Source organism: Sinohyriopsis cumingii, chromosome 13 (genome assembly GCF_028554795.1).
Source record: "Sinohyriopsis cumingii isolate HCF-2022 chromosome 13, ASM2855479v2, whole genome shotgun sequence".
In the NCBI taxonomy this organism is placed as follows: Eukaryota; Metazoa; Mollusca; class Bivalvia; order Unionida; family Unionidae; genus Sinohyriopsis; species Sinohyriopsis cumingii.
Window position 1 is genome coordinate 53,480,011 of NC_142973.1, and position 6,058 is coordinate 53,486,068.

The following is a 6,058-nucleotide window of genomic DNA, read 5'->3' on the forward strand; positions in this document are numbered from 1 at the left end:
ATAGAGAGATAGCGAGAGAGATAGAGAGAGAGACAGAGAGAGAGATAGACAGAGAGAGATAGATAGAGAGAGATAGAGAGATAAATAGATAGAGAGATAGAGAGTGATAGAGAGATAGTTAGAGAGATAGACAGAGAGAGATAGAGAGATATATAGAGAAATAGAGAGATAGAGATAGAGAGATAAAGATAGAGAGATAGAGAGAGATAGAGATAGAGAGAAAGATAGAGAGAGATAGAGACAGACAGAGAGAGTTAAGGAGAGATATAGAGAGATATAGAGAGACACATAGAGAGTTAGATAGAAAGAGAGATAGAGAGATAGATAGAGAGATAGATAGATAGAAAGATAGATAGAGAGAGAGATAGATAGAGAGAATGAGAGAGATAGAGAGAGAGAGAGATAGAGATAGAGAGATAGAGAAAGATAGAGAGAGATAGATAGAGAGATAGATGGAGAGATAGATAGAGAGATAGATAGAGAGAGATAGATAGAGAGATAGATATGTAGATAGAGAGATAGATGGGGAGAGAGAGATAGAGAGAGATAGATAGAAAGATAGATGGATAGAGAGATAGATAGAGAGATATAAAGAAAGAGAGATAAATAGATAGAGAGATAGATATATAGAGAGATAGATAAATAGATATATATAGAGAGATGGAGTGTCGTTTCTTCTTGAATGACTGATTTGACACGCAGAAGATTTCCTGTATTTAGGGTTAGTGTCTTAGGGTCATAATATTCATTCAACTCTCAAACAGTCAAGACGGAAGAGCCATCATAGCATACCCTTCTGGTCAGAACATTGAGGAACGTCATACGAAATTATACTTCAGAGAAGACAAAGGACTACTCCACCTCTCGAGATAAAAGTCAAGATACTTACTATGTCTTTCAAGATAAAGGACACTGGACTCCAGAATTCCCACATCGTCAAAGCAAAGGGAACACAGAAGAAAAGAGACACAAAGACCAAGGTACCTGTTATTGTCAGGAGAAATGACATTGGTCTTTAGAGTGCCATAAGAAAAAAGAGAACCATCTAAAAACAAACAAGAGAAGACAGAGGAGAGGTCTTCCGAAAATGAAGAACCCTTACCCTTCAGAAACCCAGTTTATGAGAAGAAAGTGACGACGAGGAAGAATCCGTGTCACACAAGAAATTCAGATGGAGAGGCAGAGAATGGAAGAAGAATAAAATGAACTTTTGTGATGTCTTGTGAAATTGCATTGTGATTTTCAAAAAAAGGGAAATTATCAAAAGAAAAACGTGTCTCCTTGTTTTGATTTGTATATAATATTGATAAACAAACACACGTGCGCGAACACATCTACAACATTCCATCACGGGAACAGGGATTTAAGTTGTACTTGATTTAGCAATCTTTGAGTAGTATCTCTTTTCTAGAGAGATTAGTAGTCCTGAAAAGGACCGTTCGAAGTTTACTCTTTAACAAACTCATGGACTGGACATAATGGATATTAACTCTCTTAAGCGTTTACCACGACCAAGTCTTACTGCTTCTTCTGCTACTGTAGATGTTTTGGTAGTTGTCATTGTTGCGGCATCTCAGCTGTAGTTAGCCTAGAGGTACTGATGGGTCTTTCCCTTGGTACGAGTTAAGGATGCTTGATTTATTTGTCTCAGATACCTTAACTCTGACAAAATGTCTTGCAGCACACACAACGTTTGGTTTTACCGTCATTCTTCTGTTCTGTTCCTTTGTACTTTCTCGTCTCTTCTTATTTTCTTCTTTCCTCTTTTTGTTGCTGTTAGATTACCAATGCTTGTTCTGCTTCTTTTCTGCTGTTGTAAAAATTTTATCCAAGTCTTCCTTCTGTCTCTGTCTAAAATCCTCTGCCCAAGGTAATGAGACAGGAGACGGTGAAGATCATGGTGCCGGTAAAAAAATTCTTGCGATTACGAAAGAAAATCCAATAAATTAAAATCATCCTCATCTGCAAGTATGACCATGGCTTCTGTATCTGTCATACAAAATACTCCTTGTCTCCATCGCAGGCGCACTCCAATACATCGTCTTAGATTCAGCCAAACTCAAACTATATCGCATCGATTCACTGCGCAGGAACGCTAGTGCTGATAGGCTACTGCATTTGTATGGGAAAATATGAACGAGTTTTTTGATGGAAAAACTGCACGACCTTGGAAGTGCAGTATATCCATCCGACAAAACAAATAAATATTTTCCCATACAAATGCAGTAACCTTTTCATTATATGCTCATTTTCTTATTCTACCTAAGGCTTAATTATGTAAACAAAAATACACTACAAGAAACAAAGTAACTGAATTTATGTCGTATTCCAAACTAAATACACAAGCCCAGATTCAGCAACATTATTCATGCGCACATAACTCCGCCCATATAAATTTGAACTTAGTCGCGCGCTAGACATAACTTTCCAAAGAAAATGGCGTTTAAGTCTACTTAAAATTGAAATGTGGAGTCATGTTGTGAATGAATGCGCATTGCAACAACTTTTCCATTTGATCTGGAATTAACATATTTTGGTATTTTTATCGATTCTACGAAATTTCGTGATTATGGACTGGATTATCTATGCCAGATCTACATGAAATATATCGGATTGAAGCAGCGATGGAGAAGCGTGTTGACATCGGCAAGTATGTTTCTGTTTTGTCGTTGAATGTTTGAATTCATAACATGGGGAAAATATGAAGTATTTCAATTGCAATTATCAAAACGACGCTATGGAATATAATGTTTATTTTATTTTGAGTCCAGTAAGGAGGATGTAATTGCACTTGGAATATATTCGAAATTACAGTACAATTTCGAAATGTGTAATCAAGCTTGAGAACCCATGACATGGCTCATGTTATTCGGATTTGTAGACCTAAAAAGTACATTTTGAGAAAATTCAGAATGTAAAACTGTAAGTATATTTCTTGCCATTCTGATTCCCAGCTAAAGAAGACAGTTTATGCCTTGTCACTTGCATGATATTTGTAAGGACCCTGTCTGGCGTCTATAGTCAGCCTAAATCCGAAACATTGTTTCAAAAAAGTTTACGCGGAATGTGCCAAATCAGCTGGTATGTTGCAGTTCACGAAACGTCTGCTTTAGTTCATTCAGCAACAAATTTAATCAACCAAAACGTAAAGCGTCTACTACGAGAGTGTACATGATTTGTTTACAAAGTAGTTCATAATTCACTACTGGGCACACGTGAGTGCACAATGAAGTTACACGTGAGTTCAATATAGTAAAATATTGCACGATTCTAACACTGTAAAGTTAACGGAGAAAAAAAAATGAGAATATAATAAGCTTATGTACTACATATGACGTCACGCAGTGCACTCTCCTGATTGGAAGAGAGACTACCGGCTGTGCCTGAGTTTTGTAATGAGACTCTGAATTGGTGAAACATGTCAATCCATTTGGATCCTATCTTAGACTATCAATACCAGCAACTCGTCTCATGGTATCACCTGTTCTCACGATCAAGATGCATATAATGTTCACCATTGGAGAGTCTAAGCTGTATGCCATCTTAGCAGGCGTGGAAGCATCCACACTCATAACGGGAATGATGTTCAACCCAAACTATCTGATGTATGTGAAAACATCGTGGGCTATTACCAAGACGACTGACACGGCAATTTGGAAGTGAAGAATTTATGTGGAGAGGGAAGGCTATCTGAAGAGAGTCTTACTGTACGACCCTCCTGTAAGAAAAAGTTTGAGGAAAGGAAGATTAGTGAGATGCAACATATGTTAACTCGATTTGGTTAACAAGCTATAACGGTCCTTTTCATGGCCATTCCTATGCCTCGAAAAGATACAGTCTTGCCCAACAAAGTTTATCTTTGTGTTGTATATATGTTTATTTATTTGTCTATTTTTCTTTGTCCCCATAAACACTGTTGTCCTCATAAGCTCTTGTATCCCCCAACTACTGCTCCCATGTTAAATTTCCATTGTCCCTGTCAGCCTCCTCTTGTCCCTATTTTCTCTTATATCTCTTATACTAGCATCAAGTAAGATACATCAGCTAAAGATTTAAGAAAACGTAAGATTGATGCTAATTGGTCGAAATTATAACTACAACAAGGCCGAAAGTATTTGCTATTTACGTGTCTCTAAACAGTATAATTTGCTTACAGAACACTTCAGATCTGTCCAGAACCACCATTTTAAGTTCACACAAAAAATGTGTCCTTGATTGAATAGAAAAAGCACGTACTTACCACTGATACAGACAGTAGTTTGCACGCACTTCAGCTCGATTCATTTTAAGAGTGGTAGCAGATCAAGAGTTCATCTATCTACTACATACATACATAGATACATACATAGATACATACATACATACATACATACATAAATACATAGAAAAAGCACGTACTTAACACTGATACAGACAGTAGTTTGCACGCGCTTCAGCTTGATTCATTTTAAGAGTGGTAGAAGATTAAGATTTCATCCATCTACTACATACATACATACATACATACATACATACATACATACATACATACATACATACATACATGTGTGTGTGTGTGTGTGTGTGTGTGTTCTGGTTATCGCTATTCTATTATTCCATTGCAGTATTTGTTTTCGGTGCTGAACAAGACAGAAATTTTACACATGACTAACACGTCTGTGTGTCTGATTTTTTTCAGTCAAAACTTTTAAAAAACTTTTATTTCATAAAGTTTGCAAATGTTTATCAGACTTACAACTTAAAATTCACTTGAATGATTGATTTACTTTAAAGGACACCTCGGCAAATGAAAAACGATTTAGTACCGAGGAAATGGGTGGAAAGTGCATTGCCCGGAGAAGACAACATAAACCAAACCAAGATGTATATGAATGAATGTCAACTGTCAATCTACTGGTCTCAAGTATGGTTCGCTTAGCAATGAGCCTCTTAGCAGAGTTCATTCTTAGTATGTTTCCGCGATACGGGTCCTTAAATCTCTGCATGATTTGCGTCCCTCTGAGATACGTCATATTTATGATAATAGATGTACCTTTTGTGTCACTGCAAATCAGCAGTTGTGTATTTAACCTATTCAGATTTAAAAAATGTAAATAAAACATAATAACAATTCATCTTAGCTGATTTCCCAGAAAATATAATTATCAAATTTGATCTCTTTTTATGAAATTGGAGAGGAAAAAACTGTTGAATATGTTCGAACTGTTCAAAACATGGGATGGGTTTTCATGGGTTTTATGATTTTCAAGAGTTTATAGATGTTGATATGAAGATATTAAAAAGCACTGAAATTTTTATTTTTAAAATTTTTTGTATATTTTTTTATTTTATTTGGTTGGAGGCAGAGTCTCGAATACTTACAATAATTATCCATGAGTCTCTTTACATGCCAATATTCGTATTCTCGTCGTCAAACACTGTGTATGCCTGTCGTAAATCGGGAATATTATGTTTGTATTCAGTGCAATTTATGCACGGCTCCCCCTCCCTCTCTCTCTCTCTCTCTCTCTCTCTCTCTCTCTCTCTCTCTCTTTCTCTCTCTCTCTCTCTCGCTCTCTCTCTCTCTCTCTCTCTCTCTCTCTCTCTCTCTGATCTAAAATACTGCCGTTCATAAACTACGCACTCTACTATCGTTGTATGGAATATTTCGATAACAAAGCAGATATATTCCTTGATATTTTTACATATCAAGTGTGATTTGATTGCACGCCAGGCCTGTAGTATAATAAAGAATCACACGGTAAACTTGAATATCTTATTTTCTTTTATGTTCCTTCCCGATTACCAATCAGCTTGACCAAGTTGAACGACTAAAAAGGTATTCATTTGAAAAACGAAACAGAGTTCATAAACCTTTTTTAAAAAACGATTGAGCTCTTTAATATATATATTGGATTAATATTACAAACACACACACGCGAGCGCTTCATATGTATACTCCAGATTAGAACGCTTTTATATGCTAAAAGCAATGGAACTAAAAGTGCTGAAATTAACCAATGAAAAGATACGAGAGAGAGAGAGAGAGAGAGAGAGAGAGAGAGAGAGAGAGAGAGAA

General features: G+C 36.4%; 1 long non-coding RNA gene across 1 annotated transcript in view; it reads left to right on the plus strand.

Annotated features, from left to right (window-relative positions):
- LOC149785570 (uncharacterized) overlaps positions 1-1,272 on the plus strand; it is a 3,732-nt gene extending 2,460 nt beyond the window's left edge. The window contains exon 2 of the long non-coding RNA XR_016413521.1: positions 765-1,272. This is a non-coding gene — a long non-coding RNA (uncharacterized LOC149785570). The remainder of the gene's footprint in view (positions 1-764) is intronic.
- The last annotated feature ends 4,786 nt before the right edge of the window (positions 1,273-6,058 follow it).